The sequence below is a fragment of the Lacerta agilis genome, chromosome 2 (genome assembly GCF_009819535.1).
Source record: "Lacerta agilis isolate rLacAgi1 chromosome 2, rLacAgi1.pri, whole genome shotgun sequence".
Classification (NCBI taxonomy): Eukaryota; Metazoa; Chordata; class Lepidosauria; order Squamata; family Lacertidae; genus Lacerta; species Lacerta agilis.
In genome coordinates, this window is record NC_046313.1 from 39,124,973 (window position 1) to 39,146,488 (window position 21,516).

General features: G+C 42.3%; 1 protein-coding gene across 6 annotated transcripts in view; it reads left to right on the forward strand.

Annotated features, from left to right (window-relative positions):
• Positions 1-21,516, forward strand: part of BRD4 (bromodomain containing 4) — a 65,881-nt gene continuing 44,365 nt past the window's right edge. For 3 of the 6 annotated variants that reach the window (XM_033139625.1, XM_033139628.1, XM_033139629.1), the window contains exons 1-2: positions 2-200; positions 16,530-16,621. The gene's annotated coding sequence lies outside the window, so the exon portion shown is untranslated. Of the gene's footprint in view, positions 201-1,141; positions 1,352-16,529; positions 16,622-21,516 lie in introns of those variants that run through there. The other 3 variants (XM_033139630.1, XM_033139626.1, XM_033139627.1) reach the window with 3 other exon arrangements.

Below are 21,516 nucleotides of genomic sequence, written 5' to 3' on the forward strand. Positions count from 1 at the left end.
ACGCGCTGCGTGGTGAGGTCAGTGCAGCCCCGCCGTTGCTGGTCCCGCTGCCCGTCGCTCTCTGCCCTGGTCTGTTCGCTGTGGTCCCCGACCCTCCCTACGGAGTGCGGCGCTTCCCCTTCACTCAGGGCTTTGCTGGATTTGGTCTGGTAGGAGGCTGGTGACAACGCGGCCTTCTCCGGCTCTCCGCCCGCCGTCAGGTAAGAGCTGGGCCGGGCCGGGAGAGGCTGCGGGGGTTGGTATTCTCCTTGTTCAGTTACGTTGTCTTGTCGGCGTAACCCGCATTGCGTAATGTGACCGTTGCGTCAGGCGACTTACGCTTTTTGCGTCGAGGCCTATTGCGCAAAGGTTTTACGCGAGCCTACGCTGCCTGGGGTCTCTGGTTTCCCGTGCCCGCGTGAGCAGGGCAACTTCTCCCACCCCACTCCCCTCTGCATTTTCGCGGTGGACGGCAAAGTTTCACGGTGGGTTAATCGGGAACAAGATGTGGCTCGCTATTTCGCACGTTTACGCGGATTGCGGTAGGTGGTGTGGAAGGCTTATGGTGGCTACGGCGTTTCCGTAAGCGCTGCTTCGCTGCTCCCTTTAAGGGTACGTGATTGCCGTAAGTATGTCCGTGCCCTCCGCCTGTACCGCTATGAGGCCGGGGTGCGTTGTGGGTGGCCCCCGCGCCGCCCTTGCACATCGGGCCTTCCGCTCGCTGGGGTGCCTTTTCGAAGCGGCGGAGGGCCTTCCCGCTGAGGGCGCCTGGATCCCGTGCGCGGGTGGCGCAGTAAGCGAACCTGGGCGGGGCGGGTGCTGATGGTACTTCCTGCCGCCGCCATTTTGTCATCGAGCAGGAGGGGGAAGCGGCGGTAGTGGCGGCCGCGGCTCCGGTAGGGAGAGCGGCGGGGCGGGCGAGAGGGAAGCGGCGGCGCTAGCGGAGGCTCCGCTGCGAGAGGGCGCCGGTCTGACCGGCTCCTCGGAGCAGGGCGCGCGCGAAGCAGGCAGCTCCGCCTCTCCGCTCTGTGCCCTGCCTGCCAAAGGTTGCGGTTCCTGTAGGCCTGGCTCGACCGCTACTCCTGCCCGGCGCCGCCCCCACCTGGCTTCCCCCGTGAGCGGGTCTGGCCGTGCCTTGGCCCCCTGCGAGTTGGGGGGTCTGTACCGGCTGGTCTCCTGGCTCGGGACCGGCACGTTTATTGGCTTCCTGTTGTGTAGCCTGATAGCGAAAGGCCCGGAGGATGCGCGGCAAGCGGCGTCCCGCCTAACAAGGCCGCAGTTGGCAACGGTGTGCAGAGGCAGCAGCGGATCTTTCGCTTGCGACCCGATTCGGAGCGTTGCCGGGGGCCGATTCCTTAACTGCCCGATTTAAGTACGTACAAACGGCTACGCGCTGTTTGTGCCTCTGTGAGGACCACACGTAATGGCTCTTTCTCCCTTCCCAACCTTTGCCCCCGCAGTCAACAAATCAACAAAAGCCTTAAAGCGGTGCCATGTAGTTCAGTGGGATCTAACGGTAGATGTGGATTATAACGCAGATATCTGACGGGTAGTCCAGTAGAAAGCCTTCACTTAATATGAGGAGCCTTTAGTGGGGTGGGGTTTGAGGGCTGCATTCTTAGCAGGTCTGGAAGCTTCACTAGGTAGAAGTGGATCATGATTAGAACAGACTACCGTTTGTTAGAACAACTGCAAAACTGAAAATTTTTATTTAGTCGACAGAGAGTGGCCACTTGGCAGTAACATAAGTGAATATTTAGTGATTGTATGTGTTGATAATGGTTTTTGTATAGCTGGGTCCTTACGTAATGTTGGGTGCTTTTTGTAAGTGTTCATATACATAGTGCGTGTTATGATAAAATCAGTGGTCATCCTTGCTTTCTTTCAGCTGAATGCTTGTCTTACTGCGTTTTTAATTAAAGCTAATAAAGTTCATAATAATTTCCAAAATATTTTGATCAACGTCGCTAGTAGGCTTCTTTGGGGGCAAAGTGATTATTCACCTTAAGTTATACAGTTGCAGTAGTGAAATAGGGACTAAGTCTGAAAATGCTAAATTGCGCATTTCAAGGTTAAGGGTGCAGTCCAAACTCAACGTACTTGGGAGTAAATCACACTGAATTCATTGGAACTTCTGAATAAACAAGCTTAGAATTGTGCTGTACAGTAAATCAGTGTGGATATAGCATGCAACCTATTACGTAGGCAGAGTCTCACACCAACCTGACCTGCAGTTGTTGTTTTTATTACTCTGTAATGATGGTAATTTCCCCTCTTGGTTTCTTGCAGAGGATTTTTTTTCCTGAGAAGGCATTTGCCACTGCTTTAGTAAAGTTGGAACTGAACAAGAACAGTTTATCACAATTTAATTAATATCCCTCTGGTCCCAACAGCTGCAATAGTCCCAACTCTATGAAGACTGGGCTCAGATATGTTATTGAAGCAGACAGTTATCCCTGGCTCTTGTTACCTCCTGGCTCTTGTGTAGTGCTTCCTGATTCTTCTTTATCCCTTCTCTCACCTGCAGCAGATTATAATACTTGTGGGGTGAATTAGTATCTATGGGACAGTCAAATAAGTTTGTTTGCTTTCAGGGGTATCTTTTATGCCTTGCGTTATACCAGTAGTTGTAGGCTACTGAAAGTGAACCTGCTGCCCCAGGACCATGTAATGATGATGTGGAAGGAAATTACCTGCTTCTATGGAGGGGAAAATATTTATGGAGTGTTTGGATTGGCCACTAGCCATTTTTGTTTATGGTTGTTAGACTTTAAAATTGCATCTGAACTCCATGGAGCATGCAGGTATGCATGAGAAACAGCTTAAACTAGCATTACAGTAGAACATTTCTTATGGTCACAGTTTGTTTCACAGTACATGAAATTTCACTATGGCTTTGCCTACACAAGATGTTCACTTGTACAGGTACAGAATTCCAGCTAATCAAAGGTGGTATTGCCTTTGATATTATTGTGCATCAGCCAAAGGCTGCTTCATACACGTTTTTTCCTGTAGAAGTGTAGAAATGGGATACATTTTCTTGTTTAAAAAATGCCCATTTTGCTTCATAAACACTTGCTTATAATTTTTTGTATATTTTCAAGAATGCATAAAGCCGTGACTTGTGAAAGTCAAAAGTGTACGTGTATTGTCAGTATGTCCATGTAGGAAAAATATAATGCACGAAGTGGACATGATGAAGCAGTGTTTGAAACTCCCATTGTTCTAGGCACATTTTGCGATGGAATTTCATTAGTGCAAGCAGTTTCTGAGCTCTGGGTGCAGTACTGTGCCTGAGATTTCAAATTAAAACTACAGAGTGGAAGAAAAGGAGGACCTTTTTCTGCCTCCCCACTTCCAGCTACTCTATGAAGACTAGAAAAGAGACCCTCTTAAGAATATTAGGGGGGTGAGCAGGGGGAGGACTAGACTGTGAAATATGAACACAATATTTTAGCTGAAGTTCATTCATTTTAGCTTTGTATTCTTGTTATAAAAAAGCATGCCTAGACATTCCGTTGTTGCGCCCATAACCTCGGTTTAAGGGGCCTTTTAGTTCCTAGCTTTCATATCTCAGTTTGTAACTCTGAGGTGAAGGGATGCTTGCCAGTGTACAATGTGATTCAAATCTACAAATTCTTGTATTTCCCACCTCCCCAGGTTAAATCATTTAGTTATTATTTCCTTTATTTATTTGAGGTTTCGCTTGGTTACATTAGCCACAATAAAAATGTCTAATGGTCAGCAATGGGGGTTGTAGTTCAACAATATATGGAGGGCATCACGTTGGCTATCTTTGTTGTTGTGGTTGTTGTTCAGTCGTTCATTCGTGTCCAACTCTTCGTGACCCCATGGACCAGAGCACGCCTATCTTTCACTGCCTCCCGCAGTTTGGCCAAACTCATGCTAGCCGCTTCGAGAACACTGTCCAACCATCTCATCCTCTGTCATCCTATTCTCCTTGTGCCCTCCATCTTTCCCAACATCAGGGTCTCATGAGGTGGCCACAGTACTGGAGCCTCAACTTCAGGATCTGTCCTTCCAGTGAGCACTCAGGGCTGATTTCTTTAAGGATGGATAAGTTTGATCTTTTTGCAGTCCATGGGACTCTCAAGAGTCTCCTCCAGCACCATAATTCAAAACCATCAGTCGCCTGGCTATCTTTAGTTTATTGCAAAGGGCTGGTAGTGAGGCAGTGATACAGTTGAAGCTCTTTTGAGTTCTTATATGCAGGTAGGGATGTAGTTCAGTCTGTATTAGCATTCTAGGAATTTGCTGGTGTGTGGAAGTGTGTCTAAAGTGCATCCTTTTGACATGCCAATTTATTATGGAATTTGTTACTTAAGAGCAGGCACCCCCAAACTCAGCCCTCCAGATGTTTTGGGACTACAACTCCCACCATCCCTAGCTAACAGGACCAATGGTCAGGGATGATGGGAGTTGTAGTCCTAAAACATCTGGAGGGCCGAGTTTGGGGACGCCTGCTTAAGAGTGTAAATCCATCTTTAGTTCCTACCAGTTGTATATCTTTATGTGGAACTTAGTGGTGGTCTTAGGAATATGGATTTTTGACTTAATGTATTTGAGATTGTCAAACTCTATGCACTAGACCTGCAACTTACATGTGATTTACTTATGATTGCAGCTTTGTGTGGGTGCTGGGTAAATAAAATGTCCCAGTCTGGTATGATCATGAGAACTAAGCATGGTACATTCCCACACAAGGCATTTCCACCCAGTTCTCCTGTTTTTTGTTTTTTGTTTTTTCAAGTTGTTCCCAATATTATCAGGTTGTTTTTTTAATGAGTGAAATGTGTTTTAAGACAAATATTTTCTCAATTTGTATTATGAAGACACATTTCTGCATAGGGTGTGCTACACTTTCATGTACTACAAATGGTCGTATTTGCTTGTGAAATGCTGCTTTTGGTAACCTTTGAAATAGTGTGGAGATAAGTAGAAGCAAGTATCCTGCAGCAGCTTTCTTTTTAACATGGCCTCTGCCTTATGACTGTCCTTTTCACTTCTCACAAACTGTCACTCCAGATGTTTGGGACTACAATTCCCATCACCCCTGACCACTGGTCCTGTTAGCTAGGGATGATGGGAATTGTAGTAACAAACATCTGGAGGGCCAGAGTTTGCCTATGCCTGCTTCAGACCAGAAAGGTGTGTTCACACCTAATGTTAAACCTTAGTAAATGTTTAACTGTGGTTTAATGTATGTCTGTGTAGGGGTATGGGTGGTGTTGGGGGAGGAGTACCTCTGTTGGGAGACATGTCGTCCTCCTCCTGGGGTAGTTTGTCCACCTTTGGTCTTCACCCTGCACTCAGTTTTCACCAGTGGCTCCTAGAAGCTGTCAGCATGCGGCAGCAGCTGCTTCCTGGGAACTGCTTTGACTGGCTGGCTAAACCTGGTGAGGGTAGCTGGTGAGTCTCAACCCTTAGGTGAATTAGGGGCTTCCCCTACATGTGAATTGAATGGACAAAATCAGTAGTGGGTACAGTGGTCAAGAATGCAGTTTCTACACCTGCTGTAGAGGGGAGTGAGGGGCAGATGGGGCTTTTCAACCTGGGAAGGTAGCCTGTCTCAGAGAAGTAAAACTCTGATCATAAATCTCTGCTTTCCTGTGGACCACATCAGCAAGGCTGCAAATGGGGGGGGGGCGTCTTTTCTTCTAGGCAGCCCAGCCCAGGATTTCCATACACACTGCCCAGGCTTGCACCCTGAGGAGATCACTTTGGTGTTGCTAACAAAGCGGTTTGATGTCACTAGTAGCATGCTAGTGGAGACAGTTTGCTCTCATGTTCCTGTTCATGACTCTGGGAGCAATAAAAACAAGCTTTTGCTTCTTGTGTTGTCTAAACCCGCAGTCTTAGTTTGTTTCCCCAAAACACACCATGAACAGTAAGCTAGGAACAAACTGCTATCACTTGTACTTTGTGCAAACCACAAGCTCTGGATTAGACAATACAATAGGCCAATATTTGTGGTTGTTCCTAGTGTGGGGAAGAGCAAAATAGCATGCACCATAATGTGAAACACAAACCAGGTCATACACTGCTACAAAACTCGTAGTATTTATCTTTTTGAGGCTCCAATCTTGTGTGTACTTACCTGGAAGCAAGCCGTAATCAAATGGCGGTCTTAATTCTGAGTAATCTTGTTTGCCTAGTAATTTTTTTCAGTATACATTTCTAGGAAGGAAAAGTAGAGGTGGAAATGAGAACGAGGAAAGCATCAGGAAGCAACCTCAGTCTAGGTTAGTAGTCAGCAGAAATAGAAGATGAGGAGAACTGGGAAAGGAAAGTGGAAGAGACTGGCTGAGCAGTCATTCAAAGGTTTGAGCAGTAAGTTGTTCCAGGAATTGTGGGGGGAAGCTTAGACTATCCCAGTTACCAAGCACTATAATTGAGAGTTGTAGGGGCTGAGGTGGGTTTCAGCCCTGCCAGTTTATTTTCCATGCCAGAGTTTCTCCTGTAGCAACTGTTAACTACACATGTAGAACCCAGCCAAGCTACTTGACCACTTCCTTCAGTCTCACCCCCTGACAGTATTGGCTCAGAAGTAAAATGAAGGCCACATGAATGAGAAAAGTGCCAGTATTGCCCAAAGTAGTACTAAGGGAAGCTTAGCTGGACACTATGCCTCTCTGAGGCAGTAACCACTTTTTTGAGATCCTGGGATTTAGAGGAACTCTATCCCTTAATTGTTTGGACTTACATTGTTCATCAGCTGCTCCAGTGTTGTAAATATATAACCAATATTTCCATTACCGTGATGAGTTCAGGGTCAATGAATGACTACATTTCTATCTTACAACTATCTCAAAAGTAGCTTTTCCCATACTTTCAAGCATCTGCCCATAATTTTTCTTAAACAGTCCCTGCACAGAGAGTCTATCATATCACTAAGAACTTCCACCAAAATTGTAAGGTTGGTGGGTTGTTGTAGTATATAAAGTGCAGCTGGTAAGCAGTGTTTGAAATTAGCCAGATGCCAGGCACATTTTGCACTTGACTATTGACCATTTGCGACCAACCAGATGCCAGGCACATTTTGCACTTGACTATTTTTTATTTTTTTTTGCACTTGACTATTGACCATTTGCGACCAACTATTGCCCAAGTGCCAGGATGGTTCCTGACATCTCCACCATCTGGAGGTACATGCCTGGGGATCACTGGATCCAGACTGTTTTCACACACTAATACCCCATCCTGCAGAATTCTATCACTTATATCTGCACAATCAGAATGAATTTATGGAACCAAAATGCTTTTTCTGTGCAGCCTGGGCAGGAGCTGTGAACAACGTTACACTTAATTGTTGTAGATTGTCTTCACTTACCCCACCCCACTGCCCTGCTCACAGTTGTGAAGAATATTTTTACATTATGAATAGTCTGTCAACATTAAGAAAAATAGGTATCAGTCCATATATGTGGACTGTCTCTGGATAAAGTAACATCTTTCAGTCCTCAAAGTTCTTAACCTAGTGCAAGATTGTCATCTGAACTAGCCAGATGTTTAACAGATAATAACAGTCAATCCATCATTTGAAAAAGAAAAGAAAAAAGACTTCAGAGCCACCTTGGCCAAAAATGGCACCTAGACATTTCATTTTGGCAACTGAAATTGAAGCTTTGGTTTAATGAGCTTATATACCTGAGTTTCTAACACTGCTGGTAAGATCCAGCATACCTCTTCAGTTGTTATCTGCTTTGTCGTCTGTACAGTGAGATAAATGATCAGTTTGACTCCAAAAGAGTTACCGGTAGTATTTGTGCTTTCTTAATCTGCATTTAGTCTATAGGAATTGCTTATCTTTGACCTCCATGCAGGAAGCCTTGGCATAGAATCAGAGGAATGCGACCAAAATCAGTATAATTTATTTCAATAAGTTAGTTTTAAGGAGATTGCTTTCAATTTTGTCTATATATGGCAAGAGTAATTAAATCTGTTAGGTAGAAGTTCATTCAAATGCAGTCTTGGAAAAAGTGGTTCTTACTGTACTTACATATTTCAATTTGTGATTGTGTTATAGTGTAGTTTGTTAAAGTAGAAGGTAAATACATAAAAGATTCCCATTAATATGGTTTCCACTATTCAGCTTCTTGAGAAGTGCCGTCTTGCTTTGCTGCTGTCTCCATACCTGCTGCTGCCAGCGCCACTTTTCTGCCCTTCTTGCAGCTACTGTCACTGGCAGAGGAAGTTGTGTTAGAAACTAGCCAGGCACCAGGTGCATTTTGCTACTGGTGCATTTCCAATTGCGACCATATGGAGATCTTTGGATGTCAAGTTGGTGACTGTCATACCCATCTGGCTGGCCTCTCCAGCTTTCCTAAGCAGAAGAGCTTATTTATTGCCTATATATCCCACCTTTTTTCTCCAAGGAGTCCATGTTTCAGTGTGTTGTAAACCGCCTTGAGATTTTTTTCTTTAAAATATAAAATGGCATACAAATGAAACAAATAATAATAACAAGCACCATTGAGAGAGCAGTCAAAATCAGTACAGTATTAGAAACTCAGATATATAAGTTAATTGCTAAATGCACCTTAAACCTAGGTTATGGTCCCCACAGCGGAATGTTTACATGCCTTCCTTTTCCTGGTGGGATTTATTATTATTATTAGTAATATTAATATTTTTCATTTCAATTTTGCTTCATATTTTAAAGAACAAAAACATTAAAATAAAAAATAAAAAAATCCAGAATAAAACATAATTCAAGCTTCAAGGAAAATATTTCAGATCCTTCTCTAAGTGACATTTTCCTTTCCCCATTTGCCCATCTGACATCCAGAGATCTCCACATGGTCGCAATTGGACACAACACAAGTCGCAAAACTCACCTGGCTCATTTCTAACACTAGTTTAAAAGTATAAAATAGTAGGAACACCATAAGACCCTGTTGGATTAGGCCAGTGGTCCATCCAGCATCCTGTTCTCACAGTAACCGTATCAGATGCCTGTAGCCCACAAGCAAGATTTGAGCACAAGAATACTCTCCCCTTCCAAGGTTTCTAGCAACTGGTATTTGGAAGCAAATGGAGGCAAAACAGGGGCTAGAATCTTAAGTTATGGGGCCTAGTTATTTTAAAACCTGTGTTTGCCAATATATTTTAAAACCGGGGTGCAAAGTATTTCTGATGCTTTCTGTTCAAGTCCTTTCTTTCACTGTGAAATCAGAGTGCAAGGTCCTTTACTGATGGAGACGCTATGTCCAGAAAGCAAAGAAATGTGATGGAATGCAGCTTTACAGAGAACCGAAGCATGACTTAGAAAGACGTGAGAATCGTGTAATAAAAATAACAACAATGCTTGTCTTCCTTGCAGGCAGCTGAATCTGGTTTTATACTCATATTATCAAGTCATCTACTGAATGTGTTTGGGATTGTAGCAGGGTAGGCTAGCAGCTACTATTGTTTTTCCCTGTTTATAAATGGTTTTGTGCTACCTGTCTTTATTTGCGTCTTCTTCTGCAGCCTTACCTCAGAAACCTACATCCTTTGCTTTCTTCTGTTCAGATGTAATCCATCCCTGTGGCCATGTTAATGAAATGCTCATCAAATAGTTACAGACTATTGCATAATTTTTGCTTTGAGATAAATGAATCCTTGTATAATGAGCAGAGTTTTTGTTGCTGCTTGCCAAGAAGTATAGAGAACATGTCCATGCTTCTCAGAGTTCTGCACCATCACTCAGTAGCTTTTTCCAGCCAGTATCCATGCTGTTTGTTTATTTCCATGTCCACATTCATTCTTGAGTAGTTGTTAAGCATATTGGTATCAGTTCCCAATATAAAGCATACTGGTTTGATGCGAGAGTGAAATTTGGATTAATTTTACATTCACACCACAAATCTCAGTGGTATTTAAAGCCTGCTATACTAGCTGCTGTGAAGTGGCTTATATCTATGCAGCTCTACAGGGCTGGGCATGTCTTGTGCTTCCATGCTGCTGCACAAATCATGGACCCCTTGCTGAGGTCCTCAATCGTCACGGCTATAGGTATATTTCACTTTGCTGCAGCCTTTCCACAGGCCACCCAAATGGTACTCACAGACCATGGTTTAAAAACCTCTACCTTAGTCCATAGTTAATACCATTTCCACTGTGTGTGTTTCTCATTCTTGCACACTGGGATAAGTGAATTGTTGTAAAAGGCAAGCAGTGTAAGTGACATCATAGAATCGTAAGAATTGTAGTGCTGGTAGGGAGTCCAGTGTTCGAAATTAGGCAGGCACATTTTGCAACTGGTGCGAGTCCAGTTGCAACCATATGGAGTTCTCTGGATGTCAGGTTGACGACTGGGGAAAGCAAAATATCACTTAGAGAAGGACCTACATTGGCTCCCAGTACATTTCCAAGCAAAATTCAAAGTGTTGGTGCTGACCTTTAAAGCCCTAAATGGCCTTGGCCCAGCATACCTGAAGGAGCGTCTCCATTCCCATTGTTCAATCCAGACACTGAGGTCCAGCATGAAGGCCTTCTGGCGGTTCCCTCACTGCGAGAAGTGAAGTTACAGGGAAGCAGGCAGAGGGCCTTCTCAGTAGTGGTGCCTGCCCTGTGGAACTCCCTCCCATCAGATGTCAAAGAAATAAACTATATGACATTTAGAAGACATCTGAAGGCAGCCCTGTTTAGGGAAGTTTTTAATGTCTAATGTTTTAATGTATTTTTAATTTTTTGTTGAAAGCTGCCCAGAGTGGCTGGGGAAACCCAGCCAGATGAGCGGAGTAGAAATAATACTTTATTTATTTATTTTCCTTGGAGGTTGAGTTAGTTTTATTCCAGATTGTTTTATTCAATTTTTTAATATGTTGTAAACCACTTTGAGATTTGTTCTTCAAAATACAAAGCAGTATGGAAATGGAATTAATCAAAATCATCATCCCATCGAGGGGGAACAGCGTCTAGACATTCCATTGTGGTGACTACAGCCAAGGTTTAAGGTGCCTTTTGGCAATTAGGTTATATATCTGAGTTTCTAACACTGGAAGGGACCCCAAGGGCCATCTAATTCAATCCTCTGGTGAATAGACCATTGTGGCAACTAAGCTAGATTTAAGGTGCCATTTGGTGCCTAGCTTATATATCTGAGTTTCTAACACTGGCAGCAGCCCACTTTTACCTTCTCCCAGAGCTTGATTGGGCACCCTCTTTGTCCGCATGCATACCGGTATTTCCATTTCAGAATTATAAGGAATAATGTCAAGTTGCTGAATATTTTTTGTTTTGAATGGGGTAAATGGTCAAAATTTAATCTTGTTACATGAGCAAGTTAATAAATTGTGTGTTTTAGTGGCATATTGTGTATCTGATTAGTGCTTTAATACATACTTCAGTTGCCTTTAGGCATGGGTCTAAAAAGTATGGCTGAATCTTGTAGGCAAGTGTTAGTTTCCACCAGCCAGCTGTGAAGTTGAGTCCCACCATGCTAGCACACCAATAGCATTGTTACTACATACACAGCATTCTATACTTGTTTTAGAACTATAGGGAAATGAAGTGTTAAGATGACAATATTAGCACTATCTTTAGCTATTTGTGATACCATACTTGTAAGCATAATGTTGGATTTTCATTGTGTAGGTAGTGATGCAATCTATTCATTTTTGTTGCAAACATTTCCTCCCCTCCTGCTACAGATTATTGCTGCTTGAAGAGCCACACGGCCCTATTTGGTGGAAAGTATTTGAGTTTGACTTTTGCATGGCCAGTTTATCTAAAACTTGTGCTATGATTTCTTTTATGGAAGTAGCTAACATACAACATAGTACATTGAGAGGAAGGGACAGTTCAGATGTATCACTGCTTATTACTTTAAAAAAATTAAAAATTTAAAAAAAATCCTTCCAGTAGCACCTTAGAGACCAACTGAGTTTGTTCTTGGTATGAGCTTGCACACGAAAGCTCCACACCCCATGTTAGAAACCACAGGAGGCATGACTGTTCTGACAGGAAGAGCTGTTTGGCAGTGGAACAGACTCCCACAAGAGGTGGTAGACTCTCTTTCCTTGGAGGTTTTTAAGCAGAGGTTGGATGGCCATCTGTCATGGATGCTTTAGATTCCTGCATTCCAGGGTGTTGGACTAGATGACCCTTGGATCCCTACCAACTCTTAAGATTCTATGATTCTTGTGCTCAGATTGTCATTGTGGGTTTCCCACAGGCCTTTGTTTGGCCACAGGAAGCTGGACTAGATGGGTAATTGACCTCATTCAGCAGGCTCTTCTTATGTTCCAATGTTCAAGTAAGGCTACTGTGTTCATTATTTGGGGTGTCGATGCATATAGCTGGCCCCCGTTATTAATGAATAAAAAAGAATGGGTGACTCAAGTAAGGATTTTGCTCATTGTGTGAGCAGAATGGCTTTTGCTCATGTGATGGAACTCCCCCCCCCCAGTTTCCAGATGTGCTCTTGAGGGTTGGGAAACCTCCGGAGCACTAAGAGCACATTTTGAGGGTGTGGAAGCATGGGGGGGGGAATGGGAAGGAAAGTTCCTAATGGGAGCAGAAGTTGTTCTGTTTGCACAATAGCTAGGTAACCACCCTAGAATTTTTCCACAGAACTCTTGGTTTGGGGGCATTTTCAGGTTTATGCATATTGTTGATTAAAAATGTGAATATTTATAGATTTAAATTTCTTTGAGTTGATGTCATACCGTTTTTTCTTGAGTCTAATGTGCTATTGAATCTAATGTGCACCTTAATTTTCGGAACGTAATTTGGCCAAAAAAGTGAGCATTAGATTTGATTAAATATTACCCAATTTGTAACCTAATTCTTGCTTCCAGTAAGTTCATTTGTCATTAATATCCATCGGTGAGTTTTGCATTGGGGTAAATGTTGATGATATGTTCCTGTAAAATGGGGGGAAAGCCTGGGGTTTTGAGTCGAGTCATATTTTAATAAATAGTGTGTATTCTTTCTCACACAATCACAGTGGAGGTATCTCTGAAGGGCGTAATAGAATTCTGCTTTACATCTTTCCTTTTTAATGTGTACAAGCAGAAGTCTTTGTGTGCCACTGTTAAGGAATTCAAGTAGATGAGTGAAGGAGTGGACAGGACATAGGAGGCACACACAGAGACCTCTCATTGACTGTAATGCTTAGCACCTCTCTTCCATTGTGTATGGAAGTGTGGGCAGGCAGAACACTCTGTTACAGCCTGTGGATATTTCACCCATGCAGGGTTGGAGCTTGCCCTCTGTTTCTGAAAGTCCATACAGGCTTTTTAAAAAACAAACAAACAAAACCCTTAGTATTCCCTTTCTTTTGTAAAACAGTACAGCTTTGGGTTTCTTAGTTGTCCCCTTAATGTGCAGCATTGTACTGAAACGGTTGACATTGAAGAGATGATGAAATGTGCAGCAATAGTACTGGTAAGGAAAACAAGTAGAACAACATTCATTCTGCCAGTAAGCTTGGACTGATAAGCAGTGCAAATATTAATTTGCAAGAAATCGAATTTTTCTACTACATCTTTAAAATTCCACTAACTTCCTTTGAGTAATATGACCTATTAGTTGGCAAGCTATTGAAAACTTGAAACATTGGATGCCAAGAAATTACTTTTAAAATCTGCAACTTCTATGGTGAGATACAAATCTTGGAAATAAGTGTCTTTCAAATAGAGCAACACAATTCAGTAACCTTGCACTTCTTTATCTTCTCTCTGGAATCACTGTAAGACTGACTTGGATTTATCTGTGAACTCTTTTAAACTTTTTCCATTGGTAGATATACTTGGTGTATTTCAACCTTAAAGATTGTTCCTAAGTGAAAGGCTGAACTATAGTTAACATTTTACAATTTATTTACATAACAGACTGGAGTTTCAGAGTAAATACAGAATGTATTTATATGACTAAAAAAATTAATACAGTACTTGAGGTTTTTCTAATCTGATTAAATTTAATATTTGTGTATTCCTTTTGAATGGGTTGCATCTTTTGTGGCGCTGAACATTCAGAATTGGAAAGAAAATTTAAAAATACAGGCAACTCCCTGTTTGTGTGAGGGTGGTGTTCTGGGTCAATGCATGCACAAGCCCGTTCTGCCTCCTTCCAGGACTGAAAACGGCACGTGTGTTGGTGGTCGTGCATGCCTTGGTCTTGAGCAAAATGGTAGTTTGCTGTGTTGTCGTATATGAAACATGTAAAGTAGTAAATCAAACACAGAAAGTGAGTTTACATATGCGGAGCTGTGGCTAGCTGTTAAAGGGATAAGTTCTCTTTCTCAGCACAGCCCACTTACTGAATTTCTTCCTGATTTGTAGAAAATCAGTTCATTGTTACAAGGAACTAACAAAACATGGCCTACATTTGCCCTGCAGACCAGGATCAGACCTCAGTTTACAATCATTTGCAGGACCAGCCCAAACCATGGTGGGTAACAGAAGTGTGTTGGGGAGTGGGCTAGCAGACTTTGTTTTCAGTCTTGTGAAGTGTTTACATGAGGTAGTGTAGTAATTGGTTCCCTTGTTTCCCTTGTTTATTCACTTAACTGATAAAATCAGTGAGATAACTAACTTCATCAGGATCATTGCCAATAAATGGTTAACTCAAGGAAAGTTTGTAACTGGTTCAGATACATGGAGACACAGTTGTGTGTAAAAATTATTAAAGAAAGGTGTTGATGAAAGAGTTTACTAGATCATTGTGATATGATGTTTGATTTCCTCCTTAAATAGAAGTCATTCACTATTGGCAGTTGAATAACTTTTATCCCAGGGCATGTGGTATACTTCTATAGGTCATTCATTGCCATGTTTGACAGCTCTGTTGAAAGCTGTTAATGGTGCTGCTCAACACAGCCATGATCGCCCAAATCATGTGTTTTCAATGCAGAAATAGTATTATCACCTAACAGACTCTGGGATAGGTCAGTCAGTAGAGCACGAGTTTCTTAATCTTAAGAGCCATAGGTTCAAGCCCACATTGGGTAAAAGATTCCTGTATTGCAGTGAGTTGGACTAGATGACTCATGTTCCTTTCCAACTCTACAATTCTATGGTCTTATGATTCTAGGAACATAAGAAATGGCATGCTGCATCAGGCCAAAAGTCCATCTTGTACAGCATTCTGTTCTCACCATAGCCAACCAGGTGCCTCTGGGAAGTTGCTGCTGCTGCTGCTGCTGCTGTTGTTGTTAATATTTATACCCCACTGATCTGACTGGGTTTCTCCAGCCATTCTGGGCTGCTTCTAGCAAAAGAAAAATAATAATAAAATGTCAAACATCAAAAAGTTCCCAATACAGGAACTTCAGATGTCTCCTAAAACTTGTGTAGTTCTTTATCTCCATCTCCTTGACATCTGGTTGGAGGGTGTTCCACAGGGAGGGTACCATTACTAAGAAGGCCCTCTGCCTGGTTCTCCAGTAAGGGAACTGCCAGAAGATCCTCGGAAGTGGACCTCAGGTTGAATGATTGGGGTGGAGACTCTTTCAGGTATACTAGCCTGAGGCCTTTTAGGGCTTTAAAGGTCAGGCACCAACAAGCAGGACCTGAGTACAATAGCATTATCTCGATTTGTGATTCCTAGCAATTGGTATTCAAAGGCACAGTGCCTCCAAGAGGGGAAGTAAAATACAGCTGTGGTGCGTGGTTGCTATTGTTAGTCTTATTCTCCATGACTTTGGCTAATGCTCTTTTAAAGCCATGTTGGTGGCCATCGCTAAATCTTGTGGGAGCAATTCCATAGTTCTAATATGTGCTGTGTGAAGAAGTTCTGTTTGTTCCAACATTCAACTTCATAGGATGGCATCAAGTTCTAGTGTTATGAGAGTGGGAGAAAAGGCAGCCAAAAATATCAAGTGGATGGAGAAACTCCCCTATGAGCAAAGGGGATAACATCTGGGGCTTTTTAGTTTAGAGAAAAGATGAGTAAGAAGTGTATAAAATCATGCACAGTGTGGAGAAGGTGAATAGACAAGAGCTTCAACATAAATGTTCAGGCCTCCCTTTCTGCTGTTAAGTAGAAACATGGGAGAAAAAAATGCTAATGATTTCCTCTTTGCTATATTTTCTCCAGCTCTGATCTGTTTGGTATTGGAGGAGTAAATCCGTTTTTTAAGCCTTTACCCTTGGTAGTTGTGTTTAATGTGTCAAATGGTGGTAACTGCAGGTGAACCGTAACTTCTAAGACAACACAAATAACCACAATGGTCAACATAGGATTGTCCTGCACAGAGGTTACATCCATCTACAGCTGCCTGCCAAAACAGCTATAACTCTTAATGCTGGGGGCAAAAATCAAGATATTGTGAATGTGTTCCTACCTTGCTTATAAGCTTTTCTAAAGGCATTTCACTGGCTGTTGATGGAACCAGAACACTTTTGGGCTGCCATAGCAAGGCAGTTCTCATCTTCATAACATCCCTTTTCAAGATAGTAAAAAACATGGAAATTACATGGCTGGATTTGAGCTTAAAGATGCCTCACAAGTTCATAAGCTAAACTTGAAATATTAAACTGTATTTTTGTTTCTTGATATTTTTTGTTTTATACTAATCTAATATTTTATTCTTTGTGCAGATTTACACTTCATAGTTAAGTGTCAAAAATGGAGATTAGAGAGTGAAAACAGGAGAGAAATCAGACAAGACAAGGATAAACTCTGCCTCAAGGTAATGTGTATTTTTTTGTATATATGTTACTTAATGTGTTTTTGTATATGAAAATTGGTATTCTGCTTTTGCGTGTCCACTCTGGGTTATCTTGTGAGGCAAGACTCGTGTATGTTAATGGTATTGGATGACTGATAGTTTAAAAGAGTTAAAAATAATTTTAGATTTGGTACTAGTACAATGACAGCTGAGTGAGTCATCTTGTACTGATTATTTACAGTAAAATGTTGTTTTGTTGTGTGAGATTCTAATGTTTCTGGGATTTAGCAAGCTGAGTGGAAACGAGCCAATCTTGGAAACATCCTGGGACATCTCTACCAAAAAAAACCTAAACAAAAATGGCCTCATAAATGCTCCAACTAATGTTAATATCCAACAGAACAAATTCCAACGGGGAAGATGATTGCATAGAACTCTAAACCAGCAAAAATTACATAATTAACCCCAAAGGCCTTTCGAAAGAGCCAGGTCTTCACCAACCACTTAAAGCAATATAATGAAGGGCCTGGGAGATCCCATTTGGCAAGACATTCCACAGAGTAGGTTCTTCTTTGTCAGGAAGAGATGTAATGTAGTTGACGTGCCAGCTAATGCTGAAAAAAACACACCTTACAGCCACCACCTGCACATCAAACATGAGTGCCAGATCAACAAGTACTCCCAAACTACCACCTGCAAGCATTTAAAAGCTTCATACAAAATATGAATATATTTGCATAGCTTCCCACAGCAACAGCTAAATATTAGGAAACATAAATTCACCCAGGTGGTTAAACAACCACCAGTGGTATCCAATTAGCGTGTTCCATCAGAACAAGCATTTCTGCTTGCACAACAGATCCCCCCCCCCCAATCTCTCCACAACTCCTAGGAGTTAAGGAAAACTCCTAGGAAAGACTAAGAGCACACATGAGGGAAAGAGGGGGAGGAAGTTCCATTGGCCAAACAAAAATCCTTGCAGTGGCAGGGCACAATAGTTGGATGCTGCGCCGTGTTTTACTTGCAGTTTAGCTACAGTTTTGTTTTTTAAAAAAATAAGAATCTTGTTGCAGGGCATTAATACTTTTTTTCTAGGGCTTCTTTTAAGCAGAAATCTAGGTTCCCTACCACTGACTGCATTGACACTAGGACAGTGTTTTTCCTCCAGCTAATGCAGGAACTACAGCAGTGTAACAATGACTGTTCAAGTGTCACTGTCACTTATAGTGTAATGGACTCACATTACAGGCAGCAAGTAATATAACTCTCCCTTTCTCTCACTTGCCTCATCTTTTACAAAAAAATAATTTTAATAATTACTTCCTTACAGGCTGAGCACTGTTCCACTGTATAACCCCAGTAAGGAAGGCCCTTTATCAGAGTAGCCACTCATCTAGTCACCTGTGGTGTGTAAGAATTTTCTTTGGGCTACCAGGCTTGGCAACATTACAAATGTTGGTTCTTCCTCCTCCACCCGTTTTATTTTACAACTAGCATGAGTTTGTGTAGGCAGGAATGCTAGTTATTTTTTATTGACACATCTGGCTGTGCCTGTGTTCCTAACTAGGTAGACGTCTTTTGAGGGAAGTGCCAAAGAGTGTTTCCAGTTAAGCTATTCTTGAATAAATTTTGGTCACTAACTCAGCACCAGTACATGGCACACTTGAGTGAATGATGGAACCCCAACAGGGGTCACTTCTACCACCATAGCATCATCTTTACTCACCACAACCTTGTTCATTATTCTAGTGCCATTCCCAACACATGTATGTTAGGGCCAGTGTAATTAGCATGGTGGTGGCTAGAAGGGAATGGAGGTGCAGCCTATTGGTGTTGCTGAGTGAAGCTCCTGGTCCATGCACCTGTCCTCCCCAGCACTACCCCAATGTAATCAACATTATGGCATGGGCAAGTTAATGTGTGCCGTGTGACCCTGGTACTTGTTTGATGCACCACCTGGGGCAGGCATGCACCTGTCCTCCAATTAGCAGGTGCAGGGGGTGGGCATCATTGAGAGGGAAACACTGAGGGTAGCTTGCCCTGGATCTCCCAAACTGGCCCCTGTTTGGTCAACTGGCCTACTGTCGAACATCCGCAGTATGTGCCTAGTTAGTGAATGTAGTTAAGAGGTAAGCATCTTGCTGTTCCTTAAGTTATTTGATCAGTATCAGGCAAGCTATGTAATGAACTGGAACAACTTGGAATGTGTACAGAAAAAGTTCCAAATTACTGCTTTCATCCTGGATGTTAATTGCCTCATGGTTCATTTTGTTCTGTAGTTCTCTTATTTGGATTCCACATTATCTGAACACTTGATTGTGATAGCTGTATTCCTGATTAGTCTTCCTGGAGGTGCTCCATTTTCTCCCTCATTATTACTTTCAGTCTTCACTCCTCCTCATCCCAGATGAAATATTTTCTGTATCTTCCAAGTTGTTGACTCATTCCATTCTTGTCTCCCCCTGGCTTGATTTACAATCTTAATGTATTATAGTAACCCTGATCTCTGCTGATTTTTGTCGTATTAGGCTTGCTTTTACATTTCAGCCACACAAAAACTCAGGCAACCTAGAGTCATTATCATAACTCAAAGACACTTTCAACTAAGTAAAAGTACTCAAGGAGGGTGCAGAGCACAGCCAGCAAGGGGTGTAGCCTGAAAAGGACTATGGCCTAGAGATAATCCTGTGGAGCGAATAGAGCAGCCTGGAAGGCCTCATTTGGCTATGGCCTGTATCCAGAGAAGTTATGCCATTGGCCCAAGTACTTCCACCTGTGCAATGGGACTTCTTCCCCTGCGGCATCCACAGATCTGCTCTGGAGTTTTCTCAAAACCTCTGGCTTCAAGGTCTCTCATTGCCCATTTTTTAAGGAAGTAAAATATCATTGTTAGAGATCACAGTTGTCAACAATTTATGCCCATTTATACAGTTTTGAGAACTTTTTCTAAAGGGAGCCATTCTTCTTTCTACTCTTCCTTTTTCATCCAGTAGTTGTAATCAGTTATGCACAAGCGCTTTTTGAATCAATGATGTACCATTGCACAGTTTGGATTAGCATTATTATGAAGCCATCCTCTTTTGGGGTTAAAAACTACACTGTGTGGTAGTGTCACATCATGGTCCAGGCTAGTTTCATCCTTGAGCAAGGATTTTTTTTTTTTTTTTTGCAGAATATATGACTAAGGGAATAAAAATAAAAGCTGATAATACTTAGGGTAGGCTAGGTGTTGCTGGTCAGATGTTTGGCTATAACCCCTGTCATTCCTGACCATTGGCCATGCTGGCTGGGTTGGATCAGTAGAGTCCAATAACATCTCAAGAGATCATGCTGGTAGCTGTTTAACTATAACACCTCTTCCATTTCTGATTTACAAATTCTGTGTTTTAACTGTTTTTCATGCTACACAGCCTCTGCTTAGTGTAGTGGTTTTTTGATGCCTGGGACATAATATAGAGATGCCCCTCTAGATGTTTTGGACCTGCTTCCTGAAGCTGATGGGAGGATGGCAGGTTTGGGAAGGCTGGTAGGAAGATGGCAGGTTTGGGAAGATCTTTGGATAGGTGTTTCGTGTATTAACAATTTTGGCATGTATCTAGGAGTTTTGTGGCTGGTGGGCAAGGGTCCTTAAGTTGGCACATTAATACTACCAGGAAGGTTATCCAGTAGAAAAACACTGGCCTAGAAGCACCAGAAAGGGCAGAACATTCTTATATATCTCTTTCTACTGGATTCCGGCAATTCAAGACTTAGCAGCTACCCTGTAACCTGCTAGACATTGTTTAACCACATGTGAGTTTGATATCAAGGATTACACTAGAAACCAATTAGTTGGAGTACAGTACTGTAATAGCATATATAGGGTTGTATCCGAAGTTAGTCTTACTTAGAGTAGGTCCATTGACATTAATGAACATAGCTTACTTAGATCCATTAATTTCTATGGAATGATGATATGTTTTATTGAATTAAGCTAAAGGTCAATCTAGCATTCAGGTTGTATGGGGGGGGAGGAAGCAGAAATCTTGTTGCACAAGTGGGAATCTGCTTGCATGATGCCTCGCTAGACGAAAAACTCGCTAGATGAAGGCATTCATCTAGCGGGAGGCTGCCCCGCTAGACGAAAAAGTCTATGGGGCTGCCTCACAAGACGAATTTTTTTCGTCTTTTTTTTCTTCCGTCTAGCGAAAGTGCAGCTGTCATTGCCGCTTCGCTAGACGAAAAACCCGCTAGATGAAAAAATTGTAGAACGAATTATTTTCGTCCAGCGGGGCACCACTATATTTGATTGAGAACTCCATAGAGCAGCTGATCCAAGTGGGGCTTGCTGTCAGCACCAAATTAGCATTTACAGCAAACCTCACTTGCAGAGGAACTATCAGGAGCACACCTTTAAGGCTCTCAATTGTTTCTTTTTAGCCTTGCTTTCACCTGCCCCTACACCTGAAATCACAGGTGTGGGGCTGGGGCAAATAGGCATTATTTCAAGGAGACAGCCTTATAGACCACATTAAGATTCCTGCAGCGCCTTGTCTGTGGGCTGGACCTCACTGCTGTGCTGTGTGGAGCCCATTGGAGGACCAAAGTGGCTTGTGCTAAGTGAGGACGTTCAGTACTTGACCGTTGTAATCACCCTTACTTTCTGTGTGTTTATAAGAGATTGCCAATCCATTTTCTTTTGGGGGCAGGAGATGTATTTGTAATCATGTAGGCTTTAAGAGACAATGGTTTGATTTCAAACTACAAATCAAGATCTGAAATCATTAAATCAGGATTAAACTACAGTCTCGACTTGGATATAACAGGAAATGTCATGGTACCCCTCCTTTTGTAACAATAAGAATGTCATGTTAGTCTGAAGTATTGATTTTCTTGATGGCCATGAAATCAGCACATAGGGGATGAATCAGCTTGTT